The sequence below is a fragment of the Triticum aestivum genome, chromosome 7B (genome assembly GCF_018294505.1).
Source record: "Triticum aestivum cultivar Chinese Spring chromosome 7B, IWGSC CS RefSeq v2.1, whole genome shotgun sequence".
NCBI lineage: Eukaryota > Viridiplantae > Streptophyta > Magnoliopsida > Poales > Poaceae > Triticum > Triticum aestivum.
In genome coordinates this window covers 438,704,820-438,727,400 of record NC_057813.1, presented here as the reverse complement: position 1 = coordinate 438,727,400, position 22,581 = coordinate 438,704,820, and positions in this window count along the sequence as shown.

Sequence of the window (22,581 nt, the reverse complement as noted above, 5' to 3'; positions counted from 1 at the left end):
CCAACGAGGGAAGGTTATGGGCGCGCGCTACCCTTATCAGGTAGGCGGACATAAGCCTTGTGTGCCCGTTGTTATTGTTATGTGCACATGTCCCCGTTTGAGACGGTCTATTGTTTTGGCCACGATGGTGGCCGTTGGTGTCTTTGGTAGACACTGGGCCACCCAGGACTAGCCCAGTGGGGAGTGAGTCGGAGTGGCCGGGAGAGTGTCATGGCAGTAGATCAGTTTTGTCGGAATGCCGTTGGTCCACCTGAATGGGAGTGCGAGGCCATGGGTTCCGTGGTCTGGGTAAAGTGCGCTACCTCTGCAGAGTGTGTTTGTTTAAGCTATCGATAGCGGCATCCTTGGTCATGGCCATGGGTTCGTACTAGGTCACACCATTCGATCAACACTCACATGACGGAATGACTTATAGGTGATTTATATGTTGACCTTTTGAGCAGTACAGATTGGCAGGATGTTGATGATGATGTTGGGGACCAAGTGTTGGTCATGGTAAGTGATCGCCAGAAAGATCACCGTTTAAGACCAAGTGTTGGTGATTGTTGTGATCGCCGAAAAGATCACTGTTTGAGACCAAGTGTTGGTCATGGTTGTGATCACCGGAAAGATCACCGTTTGGTTTACATCACGAGGTGATCGAGATGGTATATTGCTTGGCCGGTTAGCCAAGAGAGATATGGTTATGGAGATCTGAGATGGTGATTAATCAGTATTGTAGTAGTTTCATATCATGCTTAGTAGTTGTTGTTGTATCATGGTAGTTGTTAATTTAATTAACCTACGTAATGCTATGTTGTTGTCTTGCCTTGATGTTTTTGGTTGTTGTGAGCTTGCAAGTACATTCAATGTACTGACCTGGCGTGTCATGCGAGATTGCAGGTGATGTCGTGATTGCTTGATTGCTTGCCGTGGTTTCCGTTCGTGCGAGCTAGATCGTGTCCCAGCCAGAGTCCCTGCGGAGTGGAGTTCACCACCTTCGTCATTGTTTCGCTGCTAGAAGATTTCCGCCGCTTTGAGTTGTTCTGTTGCTAGCATAGAGCAAGTGTAGTATCGCAGGCATAGTGTCACCGTGCTGATGTGCTTCTTTGTAACATCAGACCTGTGTATTATTATTCTTGTAATAAGAGATGATTTGTTCTATGTAAAGCAGTGCAATATTCCAGAGACTTCTCCTCGATCTCTGGGCTGGAATACGGGGCGTTCCGGTTTCTCTTAGCTGGGGTGCCACAGGCTTGGTATCAGAGCAGGTCTAGCTCTAGGACGCCCTAGTCAGCGCGAGAGGTAGAAACCAGTAGCAATCGGCAGTATAGAGTCTGGCTTGTTTATTGCATTTGGTTACTGCATTTGTTTGTTGCATAGCATGCATATAGCCTTAGTATTTGTGATAACGGTTTATCTGATGAGTGTAGCTGGCATCGGTTCGGATCCACTATAGCTCAGCCTTTGCATTTCTCCAGCTCCTTTTTCTTTCGGTGTTCGGTGTCATTTCTGTCCCAGCAGAGTGGTGCCAAGTGATCCTGACACTGTTTGCAAAAATGGTGCTCAGGTATCGCATCGATGTCTTTCTTTCAGTCCCGTCTATCATTTCGGTGATGGACATGCTTCTATCCCGGATCGTTCTTTTATTTTGTTGTGTTGGCAACCCTTAATGATCTTAGTTATCAAGAAAGGGCAATGTCAGCAGCATCAGTTTTTCCCTGCTATCCTATTTCTTGGATGAGTACGGATCTTTTTCCATCCGATTGATAATAATGTGGTTGCAACCTTCGTGTCCCACTACATGGTTACCAAGTACGTCCTCGCCTCTGAGCTAGTTCAGGTTGCCACCTGGCTAAGCTAGCACTTGGTGTAGCGCTGCTTAAACCAATTCTTCCACACATTTATTCATCCTCGTGCACATCGTCACAGCATGCTAGATCGTAGAACCGGAGATCCCGCGAGATTTGTGTGCTTAAGTAGGCATGCATATTGTCTGACTAGCAGTAATATGTGACATTGGTTGTGTGTGAATTGATTGTTGTTGTGTGCTTTTGTTTAGTTGAGTTTTCTTTTGCTTCTTTCTTTTTGGGCCCCAGTGTTACATTATTTTTCCCCTATAAAGGGTTGCTCATCCACCAACACCGGACTCAAAGAAGCAATAAGGATTTGAAATATTTGGAAGAAGCTCAGCTAAACATTTTGGGTCTACCCAGTCAACCGCATTATAGCATTAATATCTGTTCAGAATACCAATGGTGTGTTGGATTGACTATCAGCATCGAGTCTACATCAGTACCAAATCCTCACAGCAGTTATGACCCAGCCAGCAGGAAGACAAGTCAGTTGCAAGATCAACGGTATGTTTTCAGACAGAGGTATGGATCATATACAAAGTTTTGGCTCATCAATGCATGATGCTTGAAATATGTTATCATCCGAAATAAAGTCAGAATGCGATATGCTCAAGGAAGACAGTCTAACCATTTTTCTCATGCAAATAATCAGCCTCAGAATATTATAGGCGTGTGTATGGATTTCAGTCTGCATATCAGTATGAAGTTTTGGATATAAGAAACCTAGTAGTCTTCCACACGCCATCGGAAGAAATTTATGATGCAAGGCTCCTCAAATTTTCCTCCGCATGATATGTGAACAATTTCCGGTCCATGATACCCCGTCTTTCACAGCAAGATACCTCGTTAAAGCTTTTGACAAACGGAAATGAAATTTTCTCAACAAGCAAACCCGACGAGAAGCTTCTCAAGTACGGAACTCAGGCTTCTCCAGCACAATACTCATGACAAGCTTCGTGTGTAAGCTGTAAAGCCTTCTTCTGCACGATACCCAAACAAAGATTTGAGCAGAAATTAACAAGTCTTACTCAACAAGCTACTCGGATGGCTTCTCTCGTAAGCCACCCAGTCTGTGTTAGTACCACAATAATGCATCGTCCTTAGAAATTAGCTGATGAGTTGCCAATATATGGCAGTACCGCTCAAGGACCAGACTTCCAATAATTTTGTCAGAGGTAAAATTCAGTCAAAACATATGCCTACCACAAGGATCGAGTGTTCGGTGGCATATCCTTCTTATATATGGTGAGCATGCATCCCTAGTCATATCAGTCACTCATACGTGATGCGACAATGATCCAGCCGATATACCTAAGAAAAGTAAGGATCCCCCAACCTCGCGAGTCAGGCAAAATAAAGATGAGCAGCAATAAATATCATGAATTACAAGGATCGACAATATCTGGAGATGATATCACAGAATCAACAGTCTTGATGATGGTCATCAAGGTCATTATTCTCGCAACTGACAAGGAGATATCATAAAACCTTGTCACCTTCTTGTATGATTAGCCTCAGTAATGAGCTCCGTACAGCTACAAACCCTGGGTATATGTCATGCGTGTGCGGACACCGGTCAAAAAAACAAGCACAAGGAATAATGTCAAAAATATTAATCACATCCATAGTCATACGAAGAATCAAGGACATGTGTGGACAAGTTATTTTGTAAGGTATCCTAACAAAGAAAATCATGACCGTAAAAAGGATGAGACTGACAGCAAAGGTATGATGATTTTTGCACGACCATCATGGTCTGGATACCCAAGTCAGTTAAGCCATAATTCCATATGGATCCACAAAGGCATACTCTCAACGGCCTACTCTATTTACAAGGATTTTTCATATCCTACTGACCCGCTTGACATGGTTAGTGTGGAATATCCAAATCTGTTCTGTCAGATGCAAGATTCCTTTGAAACCTCAGCAGTCTAACTTCAGCGGCAGCATGAAAGCATATCACAGCCTATTACCACAGATGGGTATCTCGACCACATGAGAAAAAAATCAAAAGTTGAACAATCAGCTCAGACCCGGTATACTTACCGACAGAATCAAGTACACGGTCAGTCTGTCAGGAAAAGCATTTTTTCCGTCAGCCCCCTGTCGGGCCAGTCTGAGGATGTAAATATTTGAAGTATGGCACAACTATATCTCCATACACCATTATATAGCTCACGACAGAAGGCAGTCAAATCGTTGGTACATATCTCATGCTCGAGCCAAAGACATAAATCTAGATAAATCAGTGCCACCTATGAGCAGTCAGATCCCGTCATAAGATGGCCATGATAATTCTCAGCATTTATTGAAACCAGAAGGCCTGTATTTATTTGAAGCAACCCCATAACAGAAGTAAAAAGGTTTTCATGACCAAAGGAAAATTTATACTCGGATCTATTGGATATCACCGCAGATATGAGAAAATTCACGTCAACAAAAAGATTTGGTATGTGAGCAAAAATCCTTCAGAATATGTGGAAAGGTGAAGCAAACCACCCCAGAGCAAGGTAAGTTGATCATCTGAAATTCTTGTGGGAACAATAAATAAAGGAGAAATGATACCCGAGTTCGAAACGGTGTCCTCAAGTTATACTTGTTCCCTGAGCAACCAAATCTCGAGGACGAGATTTCTTTAAGGGGGAGGTTTGTAACAGCCTAGTTTTTGGCCCTTTTCTTTTTCTTTTGTTTTATTTGTTTTTTGCTCTGCTTTTCTTTTTGGAGTGGTTATGTGGCCTTGCCACCTGGGAAATCATCCTCATTCCCCCTCCCAAGTGGCTCATCATTCTCAAATCTTGCCAAGATCATGTCACTTCACTCATTGACCAAACCCTAAAGTCTTTTTCTAGGGAATATTCCTTTTTCTATTAAAGGAATAAACCTATCTGCCCTAGGTTGTGAAGCAACCTATATTTCCGTCCATCCAAAAATTCCCAAATAATTCTCATAATTCCTTTGGGTCATATGTAGCTCAAATATGCCCAAACATTTACTTGGCCAGTTCAAAAATAATTCCTCAATAATTATTCTTCCTTTCTGCCCTGAATGGCACTTTGTGAAGGAAGTGTCATTTATATTTTTCCTAGTGGCACCCAACCTTTTTGGGCATGTTTATATGTCCAAATAATTGCCTCATGCATAAGTTCAACTTTATTTGCCTAGCCAATCTTCCTCAGTGAATTTTCAAAGTTTCTGTCAGACAAAAGGCTTTGTGAAGTACTAGCTAAGAGTCTCAAAATGAGTTGAACTTTTGAAAACTCCTTAATGTGCTCATATTAACGCCCTTCACCCATTTGCAGCCTCATCCACTCATCTATGTGAGCACAGGAGCAAATCTTTGATTCTGGCAATATTTTTAGGTTGTGAAGCAAGTGTATTTTATATTGCTTCAAAAATCCTAAAAAATTACCAGATCATTCTTATACCCATAAGACCTCTCTCCACCAAATTTGGCATCATCATTGATCCATTTGATTACCAAAATTATTTCAAGTTTCTGGACATAAATGATGTTTGTGAAGCAAGTGCCATTTTGGTTTGTCCATTTGGCATGAGCTTTTTACAGCATCTTCATATGTCCAAATAATCAAGCTTTGCCCAATCTTAGCCCAAGTTGCTACTCTATGTGAGAGCATCATCATGATCTTCATTTCTGGACCAAAAATGCAGTTGTGAAGCAACTATATTAAACCTTGGTCATAATCTTCTCAAAGTTACCAGGATGAAAGTCCTTCTTACCCTAAACCTCGCAGACAAACTCACTGGCTCCAGTTCCTTTCCTGTTGATCACCAGCTCTCATTCAAGTTTACTGCAGTAAACTTGAGATGTTGATTACCATTTCACCAGAGCGCTTTTAGCCAAACTACCACCGTAGTTGAGACCTCCCCTGGATGAACTTACCCGTGGACAACAAGTTCCACCCCATCTCCCCCGCTACATGCCAGTGCACGCGGTGACCGCGTTAATGGCATTGCTACGTCTTGAGCTTGCGTTGGTTTTCCTCGAAGAGGAAAGGGTGATGCAGCAAAGTGTAGCGTAAGTATTTCCCTCAGTTTTGAGAACCAAGGTATCAATCCAGTAGGAGGCTCCTCAAAAGTCCCACGCACCTACACAAACAAACTGAGAACTCCCAACCAATGCAATAAAGGGGTTGTCAATCCCTTCACGGTCACTTGCGAAAGTGAGATCTAATAAAGATAGTATGATAAGATAAATATATTTTTGGTATTTTTGATATAGATGCAAAAAAGTAAAGATGCAAATAAAGTAGATGGAAAGCAAATATGATAAGAGATAGACCCGGGGGCCATAGGTTTCACTAGAGGCTTCTCTCAAGATAGCATAAGTATTACAGTGGGTGAACAAATTACTGTCGAGCAACTGATAGAAAATCGCATAGTTATGAGATTATCTAGGCATGATCATGTATATAGGCATCACGTCCAAAACAAGTATACCGACTCCTTCCTGCATCCACAACTATTACTCCACACATCGACCGCTACCAGCATGCATCTAGAGTATTAAGTTCATAAGAACAGAGCAATGCATTAAGCAAGATGACATGATGTAGAGGGATAAACACATGCAATAGGATATAAACCCCATCTTGTTATCCTCGATGGCAACAATACAATACGTGTCTTGCAACCCTTTCTGTCACTGGGTAAGAACACCGCAAGATTGAACCCAAAGCTAAGCACTTCTCCCATGGCAAGAAAGATCAATCTAGTAGGCCAAACCAAACTGATAATTCGAAGAGACTTGCAAAGATAACTCAATCATACATAAAAGAATTCAGAGAAGATTCAAATATTATTCATAGATAAACTTGATCATAAACCCACAATTCATCGGATCTCGACAAACACACCGCAAAAAGAGTTTACATTGAATAGATCTCCACAAGAGAGGGGGAGAACATTGTATTGAGATCCAAAAAGAGAGAAGAAGCAATCTAGCTAATAACTATGGACCCGTAGGTCTATGGTAAACTACTCACAACTCATCGGAGGGGCAAGGATGTTGATGTAGAGGCCCTCCGTGGTTGCTTCCCCCTCCGGCAGACTGCGGCAAGGCCTCCAAGATGGGATCTCGTGTATACAGAAGGTTACGGCGGTGGAAATTGTGTTTCGTGGTGCTCCTGGATGTTTTCGGGGTATGTAGGTATATATAGGAGGAAGAAGTACGTCGGTGGCCGCCCGAGTGGCCCACGAGACAGGGGGCGCGCCCTACAGGGGGGCGCCCTCCTATCTCGTGGGGCCCTTGGAGCTTCCTTGACTTGCACTCCAGGCTCTCCGGATCAGATTTGTTCCAAAAATAACGCTCCCGAAGGTTTCATTCCGTTTGGACTCTGTTTGATATTCCTCTTCTTCGAAATACTGAAATAGGCAAAAAAACGGCAATATGGGATGGGCCTCCGATTAGTAGGTTAGTCCCAAAAATGATATACAAGTGTAAAATAAAGCCCATGAACATCCAAAAGGGGTAATATAATAGCATGGAACGATCAAAAATTATAGATACGTTGGAGACGCATCAATCATCCCCAAGCTTAGTTCCTGCTCGTCCTCGAGTAGGTAAATGATAAAAAAGAAATTTTTGATGTGGAATGCTACCTAGCATAATTCATAATGTAATTTTCTTTATTGTGGCATGAATATTCAGATCCAAATGAATACAAAATAAAAGTTCATATTGACATAAGAAATAGTAATACTTCAAGCATACTAATCAAAGTAATCATGTCTTCTCAAAATAACATGGCTAAAGAGAGTTATCCCTACAAAATCATATAGTCTGGCTATGCTATATCTTCATCACACAAAGTATTTAATCATGCACAACCCCGATGACAAGCCAAGCAATTGTTTCATACTTTAATAATCTCAAACTTTTTCAACTTTCACGCAATACATGAGCGTGAGCCATGGACATAGCACTATATGTGGAATAGAATGCTGGTTGTGGAGAAGACAAAAAGGAGAAGATAGTCTCACATCAACTAGGCGTATCAACGGGCTATGGAGATGCACATTAATAGATATCAATGTGAGTGAGTAGGGATTGCCATGCAACGGATGCACTAGAGCTATAAATATATGAAAGCGCAACAAAAGAAACTAAGTGGGTGTGCATCCAACTCGCTTGCTCACGAAGACCTAGGGCACTTTGAGGAAGCCCATCATTGGAATATACAAGACAAGTTCTATAATGAAAAATTCCCATTAGTATATGAAAGTGACAACATATGAGACTCTCTATCATGAAGATCATGGTGCTATTTTGAAGCACAAGTGTGGAAAAAGAGATAGTAGCATTGCCCTTCTCTCTTTTTCTCTCATTTTTTTCTTTTTCTCTTTTTTTTCTTTGGCCTTTTTTTCTTTTTTTAGCCTTTCTCTTTATTTTATTTTCTTTTCTCTTTTTTTTCTTTTTGTAAAGTCCGAAGTCTCATCCCTACTTGTGGGGGAATCATAGTCTTCATCATCCTTTCTCACTAGGACAATGCTCTAATAGTGAAGATCATCACACTTTTATGGATTTACAACTCGAAGCGAGAACAAGATATGACTCTATGTGAATGCCTCCGGCGGTGTATCGGGATATGCAATGAATCAAGAGCGACATGTATGAAAATTATGAAGGTGGCCTTGCCATAAATACAATGTCAACTACATAATCATGCAAAAAGCAATATGACAAAAGTAATGTGTGTCATATGAACAGAACGGTGGAAAGTTGCATGGCAATATATCTCGGAATGGCTATGGAAATGCCATAATAGGTAGGTATGGTGGCTTTTTTGAGGAAGGTAAATGGTGGGTGTATTGTACCGGCGAAAATTGCGCGATACAAGAGAGGCTAGCAATGGTGGAAGGGTGAAAGAGTGCGTATAATCCATGGACTCAACATTAATCAAAAGAACTCATATACTTGTTGCAAAAAATTTAGAAGTCATCAAAAACCAAAGTACTACGCGCATGCTCCTAGGGGGATAGATTGGTAGGAAAAGACCATCGCTCGTCCCTGACCACCACTCATAAGGAAGACGATCAATAAATAAAATTGTGCTCCAACTTCATCACAAAGCGGTTCACCATACGTGCATGCTACGGGAATCACAAACTTCAACACAAGCATTCTTTAAATTCATAATCACCCAACTAGCATGACTTTAATATCACTACCTCCATATCTCAAAACAATTATCAAGCATCAAATTGATCATAGCATCCAATTCACTTTCTATGATAGTTTTTATTATACCCAACTTGGATGCTCATCATTCTAGGACCAACTTTATGATAATAGCAAATACCATGCTGTTCCAAAAGACTCTCAAAATGATATAAGTGAAGCATGAGAGACTAGCAATTTCTTCAAAATTAAGACACCACCGTGCTCTAAAAGATATAAGTGAAGCACTAGAGCAAAAACTATCATGCTCAAAAGATATAAGTGAAGCACATAGAGTATTCTTGCAAATTCTAATAAAATAGGCTTCTCCCAAACGGTGTGTACAGCAAGGATGATTGTGGTAAACTAAAAAGCAAAGACTAATATAATACACGACGCTCCAAGCAAAACACATATCATGTAGTGAATAAAAATATAGCTCCAAGTAAAGTTACCAATGAACGAAGACGAAAGAGGGGATGCCTTCCCGCGGCATCCCCAAGCTTAGGATTTTGGTTATCCTTGAATATCTTGGGGTGCCATAAGCATCCCCAAGCTTAGGATCTTGCCACTTCTTATTCCATAGTCCATAAAAGCTTTACCCAAAACTTGAAAACTTCACAACACAAAACTCAACAGGAAATCTTATAAGCTCCGTTAGTGAAAGAAAACAAAACCACCACATAAGGTACTGCAATGAACTCATTATTTATTTAATTTGGTGTTAAACTTATTGTATTCCAACTTCTTTATGGTTTATAATCTAATTTACTAGCCATAGATGCATTGAAATAAGCAAACAACACACGAAAAACAGAATCTGTCAAAAACAGAACAATTTGTAGCAATCTGTAACTAACGAAAACTTATGGAACTCTAAAAATCCTACCAAAATAGGAAGTCCTGTACAATTTGTCTATTGAACAGAAGCAAAAAGAATCAACACAGAATGCCGTTCCTGTGATTTAACAAAATTATATTCGCGCGTGCAAAGTTTCTGTTTTTCAGCAGAATCAAATCAACTATCATCGTAGGTTATCCTATAGGTTCTACTTGGCACAAACACTAACTTAAAGATAAAAACACATCTAACCAGAAGGTAGATGCAAGATTTATTACTAAACAGGAGCAAAAACAAAAAACATAAAGAAAAATTGGGTTGCCTCCCAACTAGCGCTATTGTTTAACGCCCCTAGCTAAGCATAAAAACAAAGATAGATCTAACGAGTGGCATCTTTGGCACTAAATTCATCAATAGCGCGTTTGTGATCTCTATGGATTATTTTCCCTTTTCGTATTGGATAAACCTTTAGGAAAAAATTCAAGAAATTCATTGGTAGCAAAAGGTTCCTTAACGATAGAAAGGCAATTGGGAAGAACACTTATGGATTTGAGATCCGCATCTCCCTTACTAGAAGATTCACCCTTATTTTTAGGAACATAAATAAACTTGGCAATTTTAGTAGGGGGTTTTGGAGTGTTTTTTATGGGGGAAAACATGGAACCCAAGTTTGTAATGATATCCTCAAGTTTACTGATTCTAGAAGAGTCTAGATCTATTTTTTCATTGACTATAGGTTCTTTCTCCTTAAGATTTTTCAAAGTAACTCCTACCCTAGATCCAAACTGGGGAATGTGATTATGAATCTTTTTATCCAAATTTTCAATCAACTCAACAGTGGCAATTTTATTTTCAATAATCTCAAGCCATTGCATCACATGTTCTAGAGTTAAAACCGTTCCATTAACCAAAAAAGGTGGTGGGCCAAACAAATCTAACATAGCATTATAAGCATCAAAAGTATGGCTACTCATAAAATCACCTCCGGTAGCAATATCAAGAACACATCTATTCCAAAGAGTAATGCCTACATAAAAATTGCGGAGAAGAACGGAAGTAGCAAGCTTCCTAGTAGCTTTACTTTGGGCATTGCAGATTCTATGCCAAGCATCTTTTAAACTTTCCCTCTCCCTTTGTTTAAAATTGTGAATTTCTTGCTCGGGAGTGAGAATAAAGATAGGAGGACTAGCCATAATGACAAGGTAAATGAACTAACACACGAGCAAACAGAAAAACGGCAAGCGAAAAGAGAGGAGGAGATTGGGAAAGAGAGGGCGAATAAAACGGCAAGGGTGAAGTGGGGGAGAGGAAAACAAGAGGCAAATGGTAAATAATGTAAATGCGGGGGAGATGGGTTTGTGATGGGTACTTGGTATGTCTTGACTTGAGCGAAGACCTCCCCGACAACGGCGCCAGAAATCCTTCTCGCTATGTCTTGAGATTGCGTTGGTTTTCCTCGAAGAGGAGAGGGTGATGCAGCAAAGTGTAGTGTAAGTATTTCCCTCAGTTTTGAGAACCAAGGTATCAATCCAGTAGGAGGCTCCTCAAAAGTCCCACGCACCTACACAAACAAACTGAGAACTCGCAACCAACGCAATAAAGGGGTTGTCAATCCCTTCACGGCCACTTGCGAAAGTGAGATCTAATAAAGATAGTATGATAAGATAAACATATTTTTGGTATTTTTGATATAGATGCAAAAAAGTAAAGATGCAAATAAAGTAGATGGAAAGCAAATATGATAAGAGATAGACCCGGGGGCAATAGGTTTCACTAGAGGCTTCTCTCAAGATAGCATAAGTATTACGGTGGGTGAACAAATTACTGTCGAGCAATTGATAGAAAAGCGCATAGTTATGAGATTATCTAGGAATGATCATGTATATAGGCATCACGTCCAAAACAAGTAGACCGACTCCTGCCTGCATCTACTGATATTACTCCACACATCGACCGCTATCCAGCATGCATCTAGAGTATTAAATTCATAAGAACAGAGCAACACATTAAGCAAGATGACATGATGTAGAGGGATAAACACATGCAATATGATATAAAACCCATCTTGTTATCCTCGATGGCAACAATACAATACATGTCTTGCAACCCTTTATGTCACTGGGTAAGAATACCGCAAGATTGAACCCAAAGATAAGCACTTCTCCCATGGCAAGAAAGATTAATCTAGTAGGCCAAACCAAACTGATAATTCGAAGAGACTTGCAAAGATAACTCAATCATACATAAAAGAATTCAGAGAAGATTCAAATATTATTCATAGATAAACTTGATCATAAACCCACAATTCATCGGATCTCGACAAACACACTGCAAAAAGAGTTTACATCGAATAGATCTCCACAAGAGAGGGGGAGAACATTGTATTGAGATCCAAAAAGAGAGAAGAAGCCATCTAGCTAATAACTATGGACCCGTAGGTCTGTGGTAAACTACTCACAACTCATCGGAGGGGCAAGGATGTTGATGTAGAGGCCCATCGTGGTTGCTTCCCCCTCCGGCAGAGTGCCGGCAAGGGCTCCAACATGGGATCTCGCGGATACATAAGGTTACGGCAGTGGAAATTGTGTTTCTGGTGCTCCTGGATGTTTTCGGGGTACGTAGGTATATATAGGAGGAAGAAGTACGTCGGTGGCCGTCCAAGGGGCCCACAAGACAGGGGGCGCGCCCTACAGGGGGGGTGCCCTCCTATCTTGTGGGGCCCTCGGAGCTTTCTTGACTTGCACTCCAGGCTCTCCGGATCAAATTTGTTCCAGAAATAACGCTCCCGAAGGTTTCATTCCGTTTGGACTCCGTTTGATATTCCTTTTCTTCGAAATACTGAAATAGGCAAAAACAGCAATATGGGCTGGGCCTCCGGTTAGTAGGTTAGTCCCAAAAATGATATAGAAGTGTAAAATAAAGCCCATAAACATCTAAAAGGGGTAATATAATAGCATGGAACAATCAACAATTATAGATACGTTGGAGACGTATCAGGCACCACTGTGCACATGCCCTGTGTGAAGTGGCCGTGCCTAGTGGGTGTTTGTGCTTCGACACCTCCTCCTCCCGTCACCTTCGCGCGCGTGAGCGTGTCCAGCAGCTGGCCCGCGTCGTCGCCGTTCCCCTGGACCCCTCTCCCCCTCCGTTCGTTTCCTCACCGGAGCTCACCGACGCTCGCCGCCGAACGCCCACAGGTGCACAATGCCCCGACGTGTTTTAATGGTGCTCGGCTTCTTCGTCTGCTCCCCGGCGTCGTCTACCTTTCCGTGATCCCTGCATCAATGCTTCGTCATCTTCCCGTGCCCACCCATGCTCGCTGAGCTAGCTAGAGCTTTGGCCGAGCTCGAGCGGCGGCACTCGGCCTCGGCCTCCCTCGCCCGCCTATAAATGGCCCTCCCCTCGGCCTCCCGAGCACACCACTCGCCTCCCCTCACTCCTCTAGACCTCCCCAGCCTTTCACCCGAGCTAAGCCTCTGCTCAACCCCCATGGCCACCGTGCCCGCCGTCGGCCTCGGCCTAAATTGGCTCAATCCGAGCCCTCCCCTTCCTTTCTTCCACCACTAGTAGAACCCCTCCACTCCGACGAGTCTCCCCTACCCATCCCCTCATCATCGGAGCCCTCGAGGCCGCGTCATCCCCAAGTTGGTCGCCGCCCTCGCCCTCTGCCTCCGAGTGGTGCCACGGCCATGCTCTTCCCCGGCACCTGCTGCTGCTCTAGGAGGGATCAGCACCTCCTCCCAAGCCCACCAGTGGCTTCGCCCTCGCCGGAGACGGCCGGAGCTGGCCAAGCCCGTCGCTGTTCGCTCCTCCCCTGCCTCGCCTTTGCTTCTAGTCGGGTGAGCGGGGGAAGAAGACGACCGAGCCAGGCAAGGCGGGCCCTGCATCGCCTCGACCCCACCGGTCAGCCTAACAGGGCGTTGACCCCGGTGCCCACGTGGATAAGTGATGGGCCCCGCCCCGCCCCGACCCCACCTGGCAGCCTCACGCGTTGACCTGCCCCCGCCACGTCAAATAAGTGGAAACGATTTCTGTTTTACGTTTTCAACTTCTGAAAGCGTATTTCTAACTTTACGCCTCTGCCTTATCCACTCAGGGACCCGTCTGTGAATATTCTTTTTGCAGAAAAGTCCCTGATCTTCTACACCTCATAACTTTTCAACCGTAACTCCAAATGAGTTGAATCCAAAGCCCACTTCTTCGTTTCATCGAGCCCGTTCTGTTGGCCACCCTTTCACCATGTTTTGACATTCTGAAAATGACTATTATGCCCTTGCCCTTATTCAGCCCCCTTCGAGAGAGTACGATTTTCGGCGATTCGTTCCGCGAGTTTCTCACACTTTCTCCCGATGATTTCTTCCACCCGAGGCAAGCCACACCCTCCATTTGCATCATTGTAATGCAGTGACATGGTTTAATTTATTTAAACTTGTTTAAAATATTGTTTTAGCTACTTGTGATCTGTGCATGGCATTTTCTCGGAGTATTATTTTGATCTTGTTGATGCCATGCTATTGTTTGGATTACTAGGAGTTATGTTTGTAGTTGATGAGTATCATATTGCCATTGGAGTATTAGTGGTTGATATTATGATTGTTTTCATGATGATATCTGTTATTATATTTTGGAGAATTACTTTGGATGTCATGCTGCCTTTGGATTATTAGTGGTTAGTATGATTATTTTCATGATGCTAGTCGATGTTCTGTTGCTTGGAGTATTAATTTTGGAGATGATGTTTACGTTTGGATCTTAGCTGGACAGCTTTGTTCTGGTTATTGGAGTAGTAGAGTTATTGTTTTCAGATTCATCATGATAGAAATATTATGCTATCTTTGGAGTATTTTGATATGATGATATTATGCTCAGATTATTTGTTGGATATTGCTATGACTTGGATTATAGTTTGATAGTTGATATCCGAGTATTAGTTATCACAATTCTATTTTTGGGGATAAATTCCGTCATTAAGTTGGTCAGGTGCCACCGAACCGGGCTTTCTCCAGTTCAACCACATTTGCCTTTATGGGAAGGCCCTAATGCGATGATATTGCCGTGTCTCTCGCCGGTGCCTCCAACGAGGGAAGGTTATGGGCGCGCGCTACCCTAATCGGGTAGGCGGACATAAGCCTTGTGTGCCCATTGTTGTTGTTATGTGCACATGTCCCCGTTTGGGACGGTTTACTATTTTGGCCACGATGGTGGCCGTTGGTGTCTTTGGTAGACACGGGGCCACCCAGGACTAGCCCAGTGGGGAGTGAGTCAGAGTGGCCGAGAGAGTGTCATGGCAGTAGATCAGTTTTGTCGGAACGCCATTGGTCCACCCGAATGGGAGTGCGAGGCCATGGGTTCCATGGTGTGGGTAAAGTGCGCTACCTCTGCAGAGTGTGTTTGTTTAAACTATTGATAACCGCGTCCTCGGTCCTGGGCATGGGTTCGTACTAGGTCACACTGTTCGATCAACACTCACATGACGGAATGACTTATATGTGATTTATATGTTGACCTTTTGAGCAGTACAGATTGGCAGGATGTTGATGATGATGTTGGGGGCCAAGTGTTGGTCATGGTAAGTGATCGCCGGAAAGATCACCATTTGAGACCAAGTGTTGGTCATGGTTGTGATCGCCAGAAAGATCACCATTTGAGACCAAGTGTTGGTCATGGTTGTGATCACCGGAAAGATCACCATTTGGTTTTGATCACGAGGTGATCGAGATGGTATATTGCTTGGCCAGTTAGCCTAGAGAGATATGGTTATGGAGATCTGAGATGGTGATTTATCAGTATTGTAGTAGTTTCATATTACGCTTAGTAGTTGCTATTGTATCATGGTAACTGTTAATTTAATTAACCTCCTTAATGCTATATTGTTGTCTTGCCTTGATGTTTTTGGTTGTTCTGAGCTTGCAAGTACATTCAATGTAATGACCTGGCGTGTCATGCCAGATTGCAGGTGATGTTGTGGTTGCTTGATTGCTTGTCGTGGTTTCCGTTCGTGCGAGCTAGATCATGTCCCAGCCAGAATCCCTGCGGAGTGGAGTTCACCACCTTCGTCATTGTTCCGCTACTAGAAGATTTCCGCTGCTTCGAGTTGTTCCGCTGCTAGCATAGAGCAAGTGTAGTATCGCAGGCATAGTGTCGCCATGCTGATGTGCTTCTTTGTAACATCAGACCCGTGTATTATTATTCTTGTAATAAGAGCTGATTTGTTCTATGTCAAGCAGTGTCGTATTCCAGAGACTTCTCCTTGATCTCCGGGCTAGAATCCGTGGCGTTCCGGTTTCTCTGAGCCGGGGTGCCACATATCCAACTTCCATAATTGCTCCTGTAAGTTGGATTAGTGCCTTCTCGATGCATTCATTGTTGATCCGCGGAGGCTCAATCTTGCGTGCTTCTTTCTTCTTTGAGTGTAAAGAAGTAGACGTTGCTTCCTTGCATCTAGTCTCATGTCTAGCCTCTATTCTATCAACAAGTGCACTAGTCTCATCTCTAGCCTCTATGCTAGCTAAAAGTGCTAGAACATCTACTCCCTCCATCCCAAAATTCTTGTCTTCAATTTGTCTAGATACGGATGTATCTAATACTAAAACGTGACTTGATACATCCGTATTTAGACAGATTTAAGACACGAATTTTGGGTCGGAGGGAGTATTAAATCACGCTCTATAAATATATCGATGTACTCTTCTTCCCAATAACTAAACTTGCATCCATTATACACAATAAAATTTTAAGTTGGCACAACTTGTCTAATCCGAGAGCACAACCGAAGATTTGCTCGAGTTCTTCCTCCTTTTGCCGACATATGGGACATCCAGCATCCAGGTCGTGTCATGCAAGAAAATGGAGTGGTAGTTGAAGCCACGTGATGTGCATCTTGGGTTAAACAGTAAATAGAATCTTACTACTCTTGAGTAACTCCAAAAGCGGCCACCGAAGATCTTTATTGGATTTGTTTTTCATCACCAGCATATCGAGGTGAAAGATGTGCAGGTTTAGTGGGTCCTCTTGCATTTTCACTGACATGTGGGACCGCATATGAGCAAATAGACGATGGGCTCCACGCGTCTGCTGGTTGGCTGAGAAGAGAGATAGAGGAGGGCTGAGCACGGACTCCAGAAAATTTGTTCTACGTAACCAGCACCTCGATATAGGCTCGATATAGTGGGGTGGCATGGGCCATAACTAGTATTCACGTCTAGCAGTATGGCGCACGCCACCCACACGAGTCCCATCCGACACCAATTTTCTTGGAGTCCGTGCTACAACCATCTCTTCTCCCTCCTGTTTTCTCAGCCATCGCGTGGTGGGCGGGGTGGTGGTTTGCCGATAGTCGGTTTGCTCAACTGCGGTCCCACTTGTAAGTGAAAATGCAACACAGCACGCATTCCCCCTTGAGCGACGTGCCGGACCAACCGTGTGGGGGTGCGACGTGAACACTGCAGGCCTTTCCTTTTGAACTTGTAACTTGTAAAATTTGGTTCTGCTCCATGGCGCGACCGATAGATAGAAATAACAATTTTCCCTAGAGTAATGAGAAGTTTGGTTCTAGCGCGGTTCATGCGTGGAGTACGTACAAAAATTATGAAGTTGATGCTAAAGGTAAGATAATTACTAGTAGTACCATATACTACTACATGGATTTGACGGAAAGATAAAGATACATACGGATCCATCAACGACATCCTCACGCCCTAGTGCACTGGGTCAGCAACCGACGTGTGAGGATCAGCAGCGTTGGCGGCGAGCTCAACGTGCTTCTGAACAATGCCATCCAAAGTTGCCCTGCAGTCTAAGAAGGCCAGCGTCCTATCGTCCTCCTCTTGCGTGTAGTAGTCCTTGTGGATGATTTGCGCGTAGACGTGGGTGATTATGTCGATGGTGTCTTGATGCGCCAAGCGCTGCGCGGCGAGCGCGATCTCGAGGTGGACATTCTCCAGCGCGACGGCGGGCAGTCGCAGGGCCACTAGTGTGTCGAAGAGGTTGTCACCATAGAGGCCGTTGAGGGTGGCGGGCATCGCAGAGCCTGGGCGCGTGGGCTGGAGGCGTACATCAAGGTCGTCCGCGAGCTTCATGACGATGGTGAATTTGTTGAGGATGCCAACGAGGACCTCGTCGAACAAGGAGACGAAGCTGTCGTCCAAGCGGCCCCTCGCCCTGGTAGCCTCAAGCACTACCTGGAGACATTCCTCGGTGCCGGGCCACAGGCCGGCATCGTGGATCATCTTGCACAACTGTTGATGCTCGCGCTCACCGCCTTCATGGGTCTAGCTTTCAGTCAACTTATCTTGCGATTGGAGTGATCACTCTTGCCCTTGGTTAGGGTGCGTAGGTGCGTAGGATTTCGTGATAGATTGGACTGGCGGGGAGCCTTTATATGAGAACTGCAGACTGCGTTGAATTCACGTGTGTGTTGGCCATCTACTCCTCGGCCCTCTACTGCACCTGCCTTTGGTTGTATGACAGGTGGGCCAGCCACCCATTGGGCCCATGTGTCATACACCCAAAGGCAGGTGCGTAAGTCAATGAAGCTGCGTCCCCCTCCGTGCCGGTGCAGTATAGTCATCTCACCAGACCTCTAGTTGGGGCCAAACGAGAGAACTTTGATGTTTACCAGTTTATTGGTCCCCTTTGCATTTTCTGCCAAGTTTTGACCTTTGATTTAACTATTAAATTGTTAATGCATGTAACCAAAAATGTTGTGTAAGTCACCTTACGAAAACCAAATAATCCCAAAACAGTTAGGCACGGTACATTAAGTCCCTCCTCGTTTCTTATTTCGTGACATATCAACCAATGAGAGATGTGGGTCGTGCATGCTTTCAATGACTTGAGACTACCAAACATGACATGCAGTGGTTAGTTCATTGCATGTAACCCTATTAATTAGCAAAAAGACATTAAGTTCTCTAGTCGATAGGAATAAAACAATACACCATTGATAACCCACAAGTGTAGGGGATCGCAACAGCTTTCAAGGGTAAAGTATTCAACCCAAATTTATTGATTCGACACAAGGGGAGCCAAAGAATATTCTTGAGTATTAGCAGTTGAGTTGTCAATTCAACCACACCTAGATAACTTAGTATCTGCAGCAGAGTATTTAGTAGCAAAGTAGTATGATAATAAAAGTAACGATAGCAAAAGTAATGTTTTTGGGTTTTGTAGTGATTGTAACAATAGCAACGGAAAAGTAAATAAGCGAAGCACAAGATGTGAAAAGCTCGTAGGCATTGGATCAGTGATGGATAATTATGTCGGATGCGATTCCTCATGTAATAGCTATAACATAGGGTGACACAGAACTAGCTCCAATTCATCAATGTAATGTAGGCATGTATTCTGAATATAGTCATACGTGCTTATGGAAAAGAACTTGCATGGCATCTTTTGTCCTACCCTCCCATGGCAGCGGGGTCCTAGCGGAAACTAAGGCCTCCTTTTAATAGAGAACCGGAACAAAGCATTAGCACATAGTGAATACATGAACTCCTCAAACTATGGTCATCACCGAGAAGTATCCCGATTATTGTCACTTCGGGGTTGTCGGATCATAACACATAATAGGTGACTATAGACTTGCAAGATAGGATCAAGAACACACATATATTCATGAAAACATAATAGGTTCAGATCTGAAATCATGGCACTCGGGCCCTAGTGACAAGCATTAAGCATAGCAAAGTCCTAGCAACATCAATCTCAGAACATAGTGGATACTAGGGATCAAACCCTAACAAAACTAACTTGATTACATGATAAATCTCATCCAACCCATCGCCATCCAGCAAGCCTATGATGGAATTACTCACGCACGGCGGTGAGCATCATGAAATTGGTGATGGAGGATGGTTGATGATGACGACGGTGACGAATCCCCCTCTCCGGAGCCCCGAACAAACTCCAGATCAGCCCTCTCGAGAGAGATTAGGGCTTGGTGTCGGCTCCGTATCGTAAAACGCGATGAAGCTTTCTCCCTGATTTTTTTCTCCCCGAGACGGAATATATGGAGTTGGAGTTGAGGTCGGCGGAGCCTCAGCGGGCCCATGAGACAAGGGGGCGTGCCTAGGGGGGTGGGCACGCCCCCCACCCTCGTGGACAGGGTGTGGGGCCCTTGGTCTTGATTCTTTCACCAATATTTTTTATATTTTCCAAAAAGTGCCTCCGTGGATTTTCAGGATATTCCGAGAACTTTTGTTTTCTACACATAAAATAACATCATGGCAGTTCTGCTGAAAACAGCGTCAGCCCAGGTTAGTTTCATTCAAATCATGCAAGTTAGAGTCCAAAACTAGGGCAAAAGTGTTTGGAAAGGTAGATACGTTGGAGACATATCAACTCCCCCAAGCTTAAACCTTTGCTTGTCCTCAAGCAATTCAGTTGATAAACTGAAAGTGATAAAGAAAAACTTCTACAACTCTGTTTGCTCTTGTTGTTTTAAATATGCAAAGCCAGCATTTAGGTTTCAGCAAATATTATGAACTAACCATACTCACAATAACACCTTGGTCTCACAATTACTCATATCAATAGCATAATCAGCTAGCGAGCCATAATAATAAAACTTGGATGACAACACTTTCTCAAAACAATCATAACATGACATAACAAAATGGTATCTCGCTAGCCCTTTCTGAGACCGCAAAACATAAATGCAGATCACCTTTAAAGATCAAGGACTGACTAAACATTGTAATTCATGGTAAAAGAGATCCAGTCAAGGCATACCCACTATAAACCAATAGTAATGAATGCAAATGATAGTGTGCTCTCCAAAGGTGATGACTCAACATAAAAGTAAATAGATAGGCTGAGGGAGTCCTGGACTAGGGGGTGTCTGGATAGCCAGACTATCATCATCGGCCGGACTCCAAGACTATGAAGATATAAGATTGAAGACTTCGTCCTGTGTCCGGATGAGACTTTCCTTGGCGTGGAAGGCAAGCTTGGCAATATGGATATGTAGAGCTCCTACCATTGTAACCGACTCTGTGTAAACCTAGCCCTCTCCGATGTCTATATAAACCGGAGGGTTTTAGTCCGTAGGACGAACAACCATTACAACAATCATACCATAGGCTAGCTTCTAGGGTTTAGCCTCCTTGATCTCGTGGTAGATCCACTCTTGTACTACCCATATCATCAATATCAATCAAGCAGGAGTAGGGTTTTACCTCCATCGAGAGGGCCCGAACCTGGGTAAAAACATCATGTCCCTTGTCTCCTGTTACCATCCGCCTAGACGCAAAGTTCGGGACCCCCTACCCGAGATCCGCCGGTTTTGACACCGACATTGGTGCTTTCATTGAGAGTTCCTCTGTGCCGTCGCGATCAGGAAGGATGCCGCTTCCTGTCTTTAAAGATGGTATCATCGCCAAAGGAGCCTTGGCCGCCGGCCAAACTATCCGGCTAGGCGGTTTTCTCATGACCGCCTGTTCGGCCACCGCTTCGGCGGGTCATCAAAAGCAATCTTCTCGTCAACTCGGAATTCGCCGAGCAGCTGGATCCAATAGAGCTCTCGTCCGTAAACGGGCTCTTGGATCGCATCGCCGCCCTGGGAGTCGCTACAGACTACGATCAAATTGGGCTTAAAACCGATCTGAGAGAGATTAACTCTCCCCAGGTTACCCACCACGTTGCGGTGGTAGAGGAACAACGCGGCGACTCTTCTTCTGTATTGAAAGCTAGTTATGTCGGGACTCCCGAACCCTCCATGCCGGATCCCCGCGGAGGGACGGATGTCGATCAAGTACTAAACCTAAAGTCAGGCAGCGGACCGGACTCGTTGGACATCGTCCAGCAATCCAAGCTTCCAGATTCGGAAATTTTTCGGCCTTTGAGCCTCAAGATGGGCAGGGTTCCGGACTCAATTCCGCCCACCCACCCAAACATATGCGATCTATCTCAAATCAAGATGGCGGAGGCGGACCAAGCCGCAACGGCATTCATTACTCCATACGGACCATTCTGCTTCAACACGATGCCCTTCGGACTCAAAAACGCCAGCGCAACATATCAGCGCATGATTCAGACATGTCTGGCTACCCAGATCGGCAAAACAGTAGAGGCATACATAGACGATGTGGTCGTCAAAACCAAACACGTCGAAACTCTAGTAGACAATTTGAGGCTCACATTCGACAACTTCCAAGCATATGACATTAAGCTGAACCCGGAAAAATGCGTTTTTGGCGTACCAGCCGGAAAGCTCCTGGGCTTCATTGTATCCGGTAGAGGAATTGAAGCAAACCCAACCAAAATCCGAGCTCTGTCACAGCTGGATATTCCAAAAGACCTCAAACAAATACAAAAATTGACTGGATGTGTGGCAGCTCTAAGCCGCTTCATCTCCCGTTTGGGAGAAATGGCACTGCCCCTCTATCGCCTCCTCAGGCGCACCGAACACTTCGAATGGACGGATGCTGCCACTGCCGGACTCGAAGAAATAAAGGCCATATTGGCAACAAATCCGGTCCTGGCCGTGCCTAACTTGGGCAAACCAATGTTGTTATATATCGCGGCAACACATCAAGTTGTAAGCGCGGTACTCGTCGTCGAACGAGAAACAGAAGGGCATAAATTCCCTCTTCAAAAACCAGTGTACTACGTATCCACTGTCTTAACTCCCTGCAAGTCCCGGTACCCGCATTATCGAAAGATAGCATACGCGGTGTTCATGGCATCCCGGAAGCTGCGACACTACTTTCAAGAGTGTTCAATAACAG